General features: G+C 41.2%; 1 long non-coding RNA gene across 2 annotated transcripts; it reads left to right on the top strand.

Annotated features, from left to right (window-relative positions):
- The first annotated feature begins 12281 nt into the window (after positions 1 to 12281).
- Positions 12282 to 13325, top strand: LOC149178976 (uncharacterized). 2 transcript variants are annotated; one of them, XR_016258887.1, is made up of 4 exons: positions 12282 to 12550; positions 12663 to 12734; positions 12828 to 12964; positions 13050 to 13325. It is a non-coding gene; the product is annotated as an uncharacterized LOC149178976 (long non-coding RNA). The 2 variants fall into 2 exon arrangements; XR_016258886.1 differs by having other exon boundaries at positions 12282 to 12576.
- The last annotated feature ends 402 nt before the right edge of the window (positions 13326 to 13727 follow it).

Genomic DNA, 13727 nt, shown 5'->3' with positions numbered 1-13727 from the left:
CTAGGTAACTATAGAATAAGTGGAGAAGCATCATCTTCTACCATGACTGACCATCTATGGAAGGACTTCAACTCTAATGGGAATCAATGAGGTATGCATAAAGAATAGATAAGCTAGATTATTATGGCGTCGTCAGGTGGCCCTTTATCATATGATAAGTATATTTATGTTTTCCCATTGTTATGTTGTTATAAAAATACCTTTTTCATAATCTGTTCATGGACATAATCTGTTCTCTTAAAGTTCATGAAACTTTGTGCTTTGACATGGAATGTTGGGTTGTTTCAGAAGGATCTAGGTACATTGAGAACATGGGTGCGTGCAAAATTTGAGGAAAGTTTGAGCCTTCATCAGTGCAATATTAAAAATATGGGTGCCTGATGAGCACCCAGGAATGTTTGAGCCTTCATCAATAATATTAAAAATATGGGTGCCTGATGAGCACCGAGGAATGTTTGAGCCCTCATCAATGCAAAAGTAAAAGTTCAATCATATGCCACTACTCTCCTGAACTTTCATGAAATTTTGAACTTTGACATGGAATGTTGAGTTAATTCACCTGGCTCTGTAATTGTTCAACAAATTGAATTGTTGGTTCTTTTTACTGCAATGTTTCTGTATTTTCTCACGTAATTGGTATAATATTGCAGACTAAGCTGTAACAATGCTGTATACACACCACAATTTGGGAATGAATTAGTGTTTTGGACATCAATCTAAATTGTTCTTCAAATATATTCTGAAATGTTAGATCTGTTATATGATCAAAACAAATCTAATTTTATTTATGGTGTTCATATGATTAATGCCCGCTTTCACCCTCTAAGAGAAAGCATTTCAAGTTTAAGCTTCTAGTTGTATTACATATGAGATTTCTCACAACTTGGTAGTTCTTATTTACCAAATAGAGAGCACTGTGCTGATGAATTTTCCTAGCAGAGATTAATGAAAGCTTTGTACCATTTTTCTGGGCTATCTATATGTAAGCTTTGTACATGTGCCTACAACAAATGCATGGATTATTGAGCTCATTAATGCAGCTAGCATATCTCATTGGAAAATTATGGAAAATATCATCTATTGGTACAATAGAGTTACAGAGTTGATGGGGTAATAGGATTTGAATTTAAGTTCATAAGTAGCTCCTCTCCACAATAGAAATTTGATAGAAGAAAGACAAATGCCCTTACCTTTGATCTTCCCTCCAACCTTCTCAAAGAAGAAACCCTTCTATCTTTAGACCATGTATTGATGGGTAACCTCACTGTAGAATGGCCAAATTCTCAGGTAATTAGAAGTAATGGGTGCTGCAAACAAAATAGCGAATACTACTATATGCATGGACAGGGCTTTTTCTCCTCTCATTTCAAACTGAAGGAAGGTCATGATTTTATTTTCAGAAATGGCCAATGGATTTTGGGATCCTGCCCTTTATATTTTCCATTTGAATAGGTGGTTACAGGATTTTAATCCAAAGGTAAAGATACCATCAAGAGTCATAATGTGATGTGTGTGTGTGCCTTCCTTTTCTGCTGCTCAACCTTCGGAACAAACAAGGTGTCAGATCTCCTCATCAAGAAGGTTGCAAATGTTTAAGGATTTCAAAAGATATGATATGTAAGCTGGCTTCAAAGTCTCCCCTCCTCAAGTAGGTTGCAAATGTTTAAAGCTTACAACAATAAGATATGTAAGCTGGCTTTCAGTCTTTCTTTCTTGATATTTGATTGTGTGGCAAAGCTCATTCTCAATACTATTTGAATGTTACAGACATAAATTGGCTTTCTGGCCATGTCTCTCGTTATTTTTAATCTTAAAATGACAGAATCTTTCGAATGCCCAAGCTTTTTTGGTTTCCAATGCAGTTTTGTAAAAGTTATCATAGAAAGAAAAAGGAAAAACAAAATATTTTGTCACTACATATACTATAACTAGAATATAAAATAACTAATGAATTTGAAATAATGTATATGCTAGTTGACTTGGTGAGGGCATGTATATTATATAAAGCAGTCTCATATTTCACCGAGATCCAAACATTTTTTAATTACTGAGAACCAGAGCTGGTAGATAGCTCTTTGATTATCACAAAACTTCTAACATGATCCATTATTATTTAAGCGTAGTAGTAGAAGGGAGTAGATCCCAACCAAAAGTTGGTATCTATGCTTGCACAAGAATATACGTAGATATAGATTTATGGAAGTGCCACTCCCAAAGGACTGGAACTACATTTGGATGATAGGATTCTTGGGTCTCTTCTCAGCCTCCCCCTCCAGGGGATCAACTCCAAACAGTTTCATAGCAGGACGCCCCCAACCAGTCCGATCACCTCTCAGTTCCACAGAAGTGGCAGGAGATCCATTCAAAGTTCTTTTTACGAAGGCAGGAAATTCAGTTCCACAGAAGTGGCAGGAGATCCATTCAAATGGATTATATCCAGTTTATCAACATCTGAAGATGATGAAGCATATCTTTTGGGAGTGCTTGTTTGCCAAGAGTTGTTGGATATATGCGGTGGATCAGTATTCAATTCCTTTCCAGGATAGTATGCAGTGGCATGTTGTAGTTCTTGGAGATGACCATTTTCATCTTCATTTTGCTTTTCTAGGATTTGGAAAATATCTCAAATTTCAGCATTCTTCATCCATTGGAAATTCAAGCGAAGTTTGTACTTAAGAAAAAGTATAGCTCAGTCTCTGCATTCTATTCTTTATGGCAATGAGATCCACCACAAGCTCCTGGCTAAGGGCACTGTGTTGATCAAAGATGCTCAATCTCTTGATTGACAACTTATAAGTTATTATGATTTTCGCCTGCTTTAGTCATGCTACAAAAGAGGCAGAAATCCATTGTATATACTATATACCATTCCACTTTATGCATTTTTATTTGTAGATATAAGACCTATTTTTCTATTAAAAAAAAACAATAAAAAAATGGAGTAGCTCCTCTCCACAATAGAAATTTGATAGAAGAAAGAAAAATGCCCTTACCTTTGATCTTCCCTCCAACCTTCTCAAAGAAGAAACCCTTCTATCTTTAGACCATGTATTGATGGGTAACCTCACCGTAGAATGGCCAAATTCTCAGGTAATTAGAAGTAATGGGTGCTGCAAACAAAATAGCGGATACTACTATATGCATGGATAGGGCTTTTTCTCCTCTCATTTCAAACTGAAGGAAGATCATGATTTTATTTTCAGAAATGGCCAATGGATTTTGGGATCCTGCCCTTTATATTTGCCATTTGAATAGGTGGTTCCAGGATTTTAATCCAAAGGTAAAGATACCATCAAGAGTCATAATGTGATGTGTGTGTGTGCCTTCCTTTTCTGCTGCTCAACCTTTGGAACAAACAAGGTGTCAGATCTCCTCATCAAGAAGGTTGCAAATGTTTAAGGATTTCAAAAGATATGATATGTAAGCTGGCTTCAAAGTCTCCCCTCCTCAAGTAGGTTGCAAATGTTTAAAGCTTACAACAATAAGATATGTAAGCTGGCTTTCAGTCTTTCTTTCTTGATATTTGATTGTGTGGCAAAGCTCATTCTCAATACTATTTGAATGTTACAGACAGAAATTGGCTTTCTGGCCATGTCTCTCATTATTTTTAATCTTAAAATGACAGAAGCTTTCGAATGCCCAAGCTTTTTTGGTTTCCAATGCAGTTTTGTAAAAGTTATCATAGAAAGAAAAAGGAAAAACAAAATATTTTGTCACTACATATACTATAACCAGAATATAAAATAACTAATGAATTTGAAATAATGTATATGCTAGTTGACTTGGTGAGGGCATGTATATTATATAAAGCAGTCTCATATTTCACCGAGATCCAAACATTTTTTAATTACTGAGAACCAGAGCTGGCAGATAGCTCTTTGATTATCACAAAACTTCTAACATGATCCATTATTATTTAAGCGTAGTAGTAGAAGAGAGTAGATCCCAACCAAAAGTTGGTATCTATGCTTGCACAAGAATATACGTAGAGATAGATTTATGGAAGTGCCACTCCCAAAGGCCTGGAACTACATTTGGATGATAGGATTCTTGGGTCTCTTCTCAGCCTCCCCCTCCAGGGGATCAACTCCAAACAGTTTCATAGCAGGACGCCCCCAACCAGTCCGATCACCTCTCAGTTCCACAGAAGTGGCAGGAGATCCATTCAAAGTTCTTTTTCTTTGATCCTTGGATACTCAGAGTATATCCCTCACTCTTACAACACCCTCAAGATCATACAACCGGATCCACCACTGGTTCCAATGGACTTCGACAATGAGCAAGAGCCCAGTTCATCTCCCTAATCCTAACTTGACATGGGATTCAACTACGCAGAAATTTACGAAGACACAAATTCAATAATAAAGTTTTGTTCAGCAAGTCTTGCTTATGGATAAGGTGTCTAAACTCTAAAGAAAGAACAAGGTTATTATTTTTCAACATTTTTATTTTTTATCTCATTTTCCAGATTTGAAATAAAAAACACATAATCAATAACACTGCATTGCGACCAGCACTGCATTTGAAATGCAAAGAGATTACACCTGCAATTCAATATATGAATGCCATAAAAATCATTTGCAATAATGAATTTATCCGCATAAAACAAGCACAGCATTGCATGGTATGGGAAAACTGCAAAATATAATTTTTTTCTCAAAAATGAGGTGCTGGGACATAATCAAATAAAATAGTTTTAATCCCTTCTGGTTCGAAGAGATGGCACTCCGTTACAAAGCGTTGTATAATGAAAATTGGTTCCTCATTACAATTAAACTGTGTCTTGATGTAATTTGAACGAAGGTATGTACAATTAAAACATTGCAGTAATTATAGCCCAGATCGAGCCGTGCAAAAGCCCTTGAGGCAAAAATTGACATATAACAGAAGAATATGAGAAAATATGTGTAATATATTGTTTAATACAATCGTCTTGCGAGGAAAATCGATTGAAAATAGTTTTTAATCCCTTCTGGTTCGAAGAGATGGCACTCTGTTGCAGAGCGGATCGTACCTAGGTTTGGAATTGCAGAGGTCGGGGCAATTACAGAGCGGAAAAGAAATTGTAGAGCTCCGGGGAATTGCAGAGGTCAGGGCAATTACAGAGCCGAAAGGAAATTGCAGAGCTCCGGGGAGGAAGGTGAGTGAGGGAGCAACTGCGGGATTTCACACCTCCTCAATTCGAATTGGAGCGAGCGAGACTCTCTGTTCCCGACATTCGAGCTCGTCCCCGATCTGTCAGGGGATGTTAGGATTTACAGCTGCCGAATCCATTTTCAGGCTCTGTCAGAATTGCCAGGGAAGGGTGGTGGAGAAGGAGGGTGGCGGAGCTAGGGAGGGTGGCGGCGAAGGATGGTGGTGGAGTGAGGGGAAGGTGGCGGAGGGCGAAGGGATTTCTGGCGGCCGGAGCCGGACGATTTTCCGGCCGGTGCCGGAAAACGGGCCATTCCTCCGCCCAGGCAGACTACTCCAATAAAAAGTAAATCACGTGTGTAGAAACGGCTTGGAACGATCTCTTCTTACACAGCTCGCTGACCGGATCAAAGGCGTGTACAGTAGCAGAGCCGCCACCGAGGCTAACATGCCGCGTCGTGTGGGGGAGATGTTACACCTCGTACAGGTGAAATATCACCAAATATCAATGTTGGGTCTGTTTGGATTCTAATATTCAGTTTCTAATCAATAGTGGGTCCGTCTAGGTTCGAAAGTCACTCACATTATTTAAGTTAATATCGTTGTGATCATTGTCCTAGGTTATTGTGTTTCTAATTAATATTGTGTCGCTTTAGGTTCGAATATTCGCAGTTTTTAATTAATAGTGGGTCTGTCTTGTTTCTAAATTCAAATTCAGTGAACTTATTTAAGTTATTCAGTGTGACCATTGTCTTAAGTTCGACCAATTCAATTAAGTTATTTAGTCTCTTTGTATATTGTTTCTTTTCTTTAAACTCAAGGCTCACGAATATAGTAGTTGTTTTTTCTATTCAACCCCAACTTTGATACATGAAAGATTTACTAATTTTTTATATGAGTAGTTTTTTCTATTCAAACCCTAACTTTGAGATAGGAGAGATTTATTAATTTTTGATACCATTTATATGTGTATATATATGTAATGGTTTTCCAGAAATGAATTAACTTATATAGTTCAAGAAATTTTATGATTATTTTGTTGTTAAGTTAAGAGGCTCTCCACAATAGTGTAGATAGTAACAAATTTAATCTAATATCAATGTTGGCCCTATAGGAGTATATTTGTAGGTACAAATGTTTAACCTTTAACATTTATATGTCAACTAGAAAAACAACATTAAAAGTAATAAAAAGAGAAGTTGAAAGTAATAAATAAAATGTTAAAAGTAATATAAAACTACATACTTGTATAAAGTTAACTTTTTATATTTTGATTTTGTTATTAACTTGTTACCATACCATGGGCCAATACCATGGCTTATCAATACCACATGCCCAAAAAGCATAAGTTCTTTCACACTCAAAATATTTTATAACACGATTCTTAACCATGGACATTCACCCCACTTTATCATGGATATTATTAACATGTAAATAGGTTTTGTTACATCAAACACACTCTATTACACAACGCACTTTCCAACAGTGTCAACGAGGCATTCTTTATTATGTTAATTATTTTTTCTATGGATACAATGCACCTAGTTAACCCATAACTTGTTTATATGTCTATGCTTGAAATCATATACAAGGGTGTGTTTATAATTGTGTGATTATGGGTAAAGATAATGTTTCCTCAATGTAATGCTCTAACCATCCCCATTGTAAGATCCTCGGGCGCACATGCGGTTGGCCGCCGAGCGAACCGAGCGCAGGCGCGGTCATGCGACGGGCGCGTGGGCGAGAAGTGAGTCGGGGCACACACCGGGCGCAATGCGGGCGAGAGGCGAGTCAGGGCGCACGCCGGGCGCGGGCGCAGGTGACCGACGAGTTGGCGCACAGGCGGGCGCGGGCGAACCGGCGAGTTGGCGCACACAGTGCGGGCGCGCGGGTGGACCGACAAGTCAAGGCACACGGAGGTGCGACGAAAGCCCGAGTTGTTTGCGACGAAATGATACAACATTGCGACACTTGCAATGATACAAGGATTGCGATGGGAGACTTGTACCCAATGAAGCGTGGATGAGATGGATGGAGGCCGACTTGTGTTGAAAGGCAGGCCGACATGTTTGAGCACGTTTTGGAGGGTGTGTAAACTGTATTTTGGGGGTCGGCCGAGTGAGCCGCCACCCGATTACCATGTGTATATATTGGTGCACGGTTGGAGCATCAAACATCATCAACTCGATCACTCATTCGAACAAGGACTTCGCATAGAGGTGCAGGTTTGAGAAGTGCGCATAAGGGACTTGTATAAGCGCATAGCTCATGCGCTTGAGTTGGACTTGTGCACGGTTGTAACTCGCACTTGGTGAAAGTCGAAGGTTTGGGCAAGGTGTGCCATGGGTTGATTGAAGTACCGGTTTGTGTTGAGACTTGACGGGGGTGTCTTGGTAGCTCAGGTGAGCACCCGCCCACCGTGCAAGATGTGCAGAAAGGTGTATAAAGGAAGTTTTGCCATGATTGTAAATTGGTTAAGTATATGCTTGGATTTTGCCAAGAATAATTGTAAAAGCTTGTATTGTTGAAAGATTGGTTAATACATATATTTTGGGCAGACTCATTGTTCAGGGAGTTGCCCCTCCCTTTATACTGTGCAATTGTGTTCTTGTTATAATTGCTGTTGATAATGAATGAGTATGGGTGTTCATTGGTATAAAGGCTAAACTTAATAATACTTGGTTGAGAAACACAAACTAAGTAAGAGGAAGTGAATTAGGCGTAGTCCATGAGCATAAGTATTGTTGAAAAGAAAGTGTTTGGTGGTGTCGCACCTCGCTAAGAGCGGTTGGAAGACTACCACTGACTTAGGGGCGTGACAGGTGGTATCAGAGCAGCTGATTCGGGCATTGAAGGTTAAAGCTGCTACACAACTTCACCAAAGTGAAGTTGGTATCAGAGCAGGGTTGCTCATGACGAAGTAACGGTGGAAGCAGGGACTTGCAGGTGAAAGAGGTTGGTGAACACTTTCTGGTAAGTGTTGCATCAAGGACTTGGGTTGCAGGCATCTTGGTGAAGTCGTTGGATGGTCGAAACTAGATTGCAAAAGAGAAAGAAGTTGTTAGAGATGGCAGCTGAATCTCAGGCCGGGTCTAGTCATATATGCAGGATGCTACTATCACACTTATGGAAAAGGTATTGTTGAGGATGGAGGTTATGGAAACTTCTTGGGATAAGAAGATGGACTTGTTCACTAAGGAACAAGAGGCCAACTCGAAGATGAAGGAAGAATTTGATGAACTCCGGACACAACATGAGTACACTGATCTTATGTGTACACAACTTGAAGTAAGGGTCAAGGAGGTTGAAGAAGCAAGGGACCAAGGTCTTGCAGAGATCATGGACTTGAAGAAATCTCTTGATGAAGCCAAGGATGAGATAGCAGTGTTGAAGAAGGCCGTGAGGCATAACTCAGGTGGAGGAGTGCCTCATGTGAAAGTCAAGGAATCAGAATCTTATGATGGTACAAGGAGTGCAAAGACTCTTGGCAACTTTCTATGAGACATGGAGCAATACTTGGAACAATTGGGTCTATCTGATGACGAGACGAAGGTCAAGGTAGCTGCTCAGTTCTTAACAAAGGATGCTAAGATGTGGTGGCGAAGGAGGATGGATCAGATTGCCAATGGCAATGCTGGTGACATTACTTCGTGGGATGAAATGAAGAAAGCTTTGCAGACCCATTTCAGTCCTCAAGATGAAACATGGGAAGCAAGGATGAAGATTAAGTTCATAAAGCAGACCGGAAACCTACAGACATATCAACGGGAGTTTGCAAGTGCGATTCTGGAACTTTCTGACATGGCGGAGAGGGACAAGGTGTTCAATTTCATTATTGGATTGAAGCCTTGGGCACGCAATGAAGTGAAGAGGCAGAGGATTAGAACACTTGAAGAAGCTTTTGCTATTGTTGACAGGTTGGTGGAGCATTATGATGAGGATTTTGATGATAAGAAGAGGAAGTCTGATAAGCCGAAAGAAAAGAAGAAGGATGATGCTTCGAAATCGGATGATAGTTCAAAGACGAAGAAAGCCTTGAAGTGTTGGATATGTGCTGGACCACATACGGTGAAGAATTGTCCTTCTAGACCGAAAGTGGCTGCGATTGCACAATCTGATGCGAAGAATGAAGGAGCTTCTGTGGGGATGATGCAGATACTTGGTGCTTCTGCTACTACAGAGGTGGTCTCTCGGAGAGATCCTGAGAGGAACAGGTTGGAGTATGTTCGGATGAAGGTTGGAGGTGCTGATGTACTCACTATGGTGGATAGTGGGGCTTCTCACAACTTCATGGGCGAAGATACTGCGAGAAGGATTGGGCTGAAATTTGTACCGGCAAAGGCACAAATGAAGACAGTCAATTCTCCTCCTATTGAAGTTCTTGGTATAGCTGAAAGGGTGGACACTACACTTGGTGAATGGACAGGGAAGGTTGATTTCACTATAGTGCGGATTGATGACTATGAGGCTGTATTGGGGATGGAATTCATGAAACAATTTGATGCTATGATTGTTCCACATTTGAGGAAGCTCTACATTTATGATGGAAGGGAGGATGTACCCATTGGTGTGCCAACCATTGGAGTGACAAGGCCTGATTGTAAATTGGGAGTGATGCAAATGGAGGATGAGAAGAGAATAGGAGACATGAGTAAGCGGTTGTCTACTGTTGAGGCAAAGCTTACCGAGCAGTCATTGGTCATTAGGACACTTTCAGATAGCATCTTGGATTTCTCAAGAAGGCTAGAGTTGGTTGAGGATGATGATGATGATGAGGAGGTGTATGTGAGGCCAGATGTCAAGGGAGAAGACTGGGTTGCTTATCTAAAAAGAGTGGAGATTGAAGATCCTGATAGATGGATCGAATTGATTAGTGAGAGAGAGCCTTCAGCCTCTACTCCCTCTGCATCTTCTTAGATGGATGAGAAGATGGGGCTCATTTTTAGTTGCTCATGGCAGTGAGTCCTTAAAGCATGTTGAGCAGGCATGACTGATGACGCAGGGATGGCTTGGCATCAAGCATCATGACATGTTGCAGATGAGATGGATGGAGTTTCCATGGACCTGAACATGGTTTGCACTTATGGAGATAGATTCTTGATGAGTCAAGAATGTGACAGGTTGTTTTGAGAAACGACTGATGGTGATGGAAGAATGTGCATTCTTGTGGTTTGGGCATATGGTTGGATTAGCTACCCAACTAGCTTGAGTCATGAGGGGATCCAGTGTACAGGATGATGTTGCTATTGGGATGAGATGTTGGCACATGGTAGAGATGTGTTAGCACTTGTTGGAGTATCATGACAGAGGTTCACATGATGACACATGATGGGGTCGACACGGATGTTGCAGTGGAGATTGTGACAGAGGAGTCGATGATCATGGATTGAGATGATATCTGATGTATGACATACCGATGAGGTGTATACCTTGGTATGGTGAGCTTGGTGACAATTGGTTACTAAGGCGAGACATGGTGGAGATGGAGTTCTACATATGTTGCAGGGATGTTTGCCGTATGTGGAGGAGTTGACATCATGGATATTGATGATCTTGGTGGATGGCTACCGGGATGGTATGTTGTCGAGGACGACAACGATTTTAGGTGGAGGAGGATGTAAGGTCCTCAGGCACACATGCGGTTGGGCACTGGGCGAAACGGGCGTGGGCGCGGTCATGCGACGGGCGCGCGGGTGAGAGGTGAGTCAGGGCGCACGGTGGGCAAGAGGCGAGTCAGGGCGCACGCCGGGCACGGGTGACTGACAAGTTGGCACACACGCGGGCGAACCGGCGAGTTGGCGCACACGGTGCGGGCGTGCGGGTGGACCGACAAGTCAAGGCACACGGAGGTGCGACGAAATCCCGAGCTGTTTGCGACGAAACGATACAACATTGCGACACTTGCGATGATACAAGGATTGTGATGGGAGACTTGTATCTAATGAAGCGTGGATGAGATGGAGGCCGACTTGTGTTGAAAGGCAGGCCGACATGTTCGAGCACGTTTTGGAGGGTGCGTAAACTGTATTTTGGGGGTCGGCCGAGTGAGCCACCACCCCATTACCATGTGTATATATTGGTGCACGGTTGGAGCATCAAACATCATCAACTCGATCACTCATTCGAACAAGGACTTCGCATAGGGGTGCAAGTTTGAGAAGTGCGCATAAGGGACTTGTATAAGCGCATAGCTCATGCACTTGAGTTGGACTTGTGCACGGTTGTAACTCGCACTTGGTGAAAGTCGAAGGTTTGGGCAAGGTGTGCCGTGGGTTGATTGAAGTACCGGTTTGTGTTGAGACTTGACGGGGGTGTCTTGGTAGCTCAGGTGAGCACCCGCCCACCGTGCAAGGTGTGCACAAAGGTGTGTAAAGGCAGTTTTGCCATGATTGTAAATTGGCTAAGTATAGGCTTGGATTTTGCCAAGAATACTTGTAAAAGCTTGTATTGCTGAAAGATTGGTTAATACATATATTTCGGGCATACTCATTATTCAGGGAGTTGCCCCTCCCTTTATACTATGCAATTGTGTTCTTGTTATAATTGTTGTTGATAATGAATGAGTATGGGTGTTCATTGGTATAAAGGCTAAACTTAATAATACTTGGTTGAGAAACACAAACTAAGTAAGAGGAAGTGAATTAGGCGTAGTCCATGAGCATAAGTATTGTTGAAAAGAAAGTGTTCGGTGGTGCCGCACCTCGCTAAGAGCGGTTGGAAGACTACCGCTGGCTTGGGGGTGTGACACCCATGGTTGATTTATCATTTCCTAAATATATTAGTTCATTATGCTTATCCTATCGGGGTTCATTGTGTGCTCCTAGCTCTAATTTGCAGTTCTAAGCTATGTATAATCCTTAGTCTAAAGTTATGGTTGTAGCCAACATTTAATTTTATAACATCACGTGTGCCCACAAGTTGCCTTATTGCCATTAGGCCCCCCATACCCACCTGGTAAACTTCTCACAGAACACACAAATGTCCACCATCATCACTCGCCTCCAACCTGATTGCTACGCGTGTCATGGCCATGTGAGTGGATGGCTCTCACTGAAGTCGAGGCGATGGGACTTCAACGGTGGTAATTTTTCTCTACCTCATCTACGGTGTATGACACTTCTTTCAACCATAAACCTTTCCTCTGCTCATCTGTCATTCATTTGGACTATCCCTCTGTCAATGAAGATGAGGTCTCTGCAACCCTACGTTGTGGCTTCTGCAACACACCGTGTGTTTCTATTGTCGCCCTCCTGTTGCAGAATGGTTATGATTGCAGCAGGGTATCCTGGCTTGCATTAGCGAGGTTTTTGTTTGCGCCAGGCCTTGCCCTGCCTCGAGGTGGATGATTTTGCTTGCCCTTAATTTAAATGTCCGCTATACATTACCAGTGCGATGATTTCAGTTAAAGACAAGGGAGGTGCTCATGTCGTCCCCATTCACCCGGTATTTATAGATTTTGTCTTCTAGTTAGTAGTTTGTCCCTATGGTTCTACAAGGTTCTGACCTTTTTTCCATTTTTCATCCTCAAGGCTTGACTGGAGGTTTTTCCAAATGCTAGCTCGGAGCTCTCATGACCAACATTCTAACCCGCATGGTCGAAGGTAAGTTTCTCCCTACAGTTTTGGTTCATTTCTTTTATGGGTTCGTGTACTTATTAATATGGTCACATTTTCGTGTTGGGTTCTTTTGTGCAGGTTCAATGGACCAGATGAGTTTTCAGATCTGCCACTCCTTCACAAGTGTTACCCCTTTTCGGGATCCTTTCATGATGATTTGATTGTGGTTGCCTTTTATTTCCTACTTCTAATGCCTCTTATGGCTATTGTTACAGGTAACTCCATGTCGTTCCTATCTAGCCGCGCACTTGGGGTTCTCATAGCACGATGAATACTAACTCTGGCACATTGTTTTTTCAGATTAGTTCTTTTGCACATTCCTCTCCTTCCACGACTGCCATTTCCTCGATGGTTAGATTGGGAAACCTCCAGCGATTCTTAGACTCCTTTTATCATTTTCCTTTCTGTAAGTTGTCGGTTGTTAATTTTGGTTGCCACTGTTAGTGATGTTTTGTAATTTAAGATTAAAGAGACTAGCGCTCTCGGTACATTTCATTGCATGTACCGCGCTTAAGATCCTACCAATTCTGGAATCTCGGTTCCATGTTCACATTTCCTCTTTTCCTTCTGTAATGTTTTGACTATTACAATTTATATAAATTTTCACTGGAACAGTCTCCCTAATGGAGATATTTTGTGTAATGTTTAAGTGTTCTTATGCGTACAATGTGTAATTATGAATTCATGTGGGTATACCTGTTATGTTGCACTTGTGATTTGGTGATATTTCCTCTGCGAACTGTTGTCCAACTTACTAGAAATATGGATGCATTTTATTTTCCTGTATACGCTATGAATTGAATATTGGATACTACTATATGGGCGAGTTAAAGATATAATATACTTTATTCTTGTATGGGTTAACCACACAGGTATGTGATCTTATTGATCTTGTTGAGTGATAGAAAGAATATATCTTTACTTTCGAATTTGTTTGTCTTAACTAGACATTCGCTTCTGCATATCTCTTGTCAAATT

This window comes from Pinus tabuliformis, chromosome 4_1 (genome assembly GCF_031772625.1).
Source record: "Pinus tabuliformis cultivar Carrire ecotype Pingquan chromosome 4_1, CPIR1, whole genome shotgun sequence".
Classification (NCBI taxonomy): domain Eukaryota; kingdom Viridiplantae; phylum Streptophyta; class Pinopsida; order Pinales; family Pinaceae; genus Pinus; species Pinus tabuliformis.
Note: the sequence above shows the minus strand (reverse complement) of the source record. Positions and strands in the feature narration are given on the sequence as shown.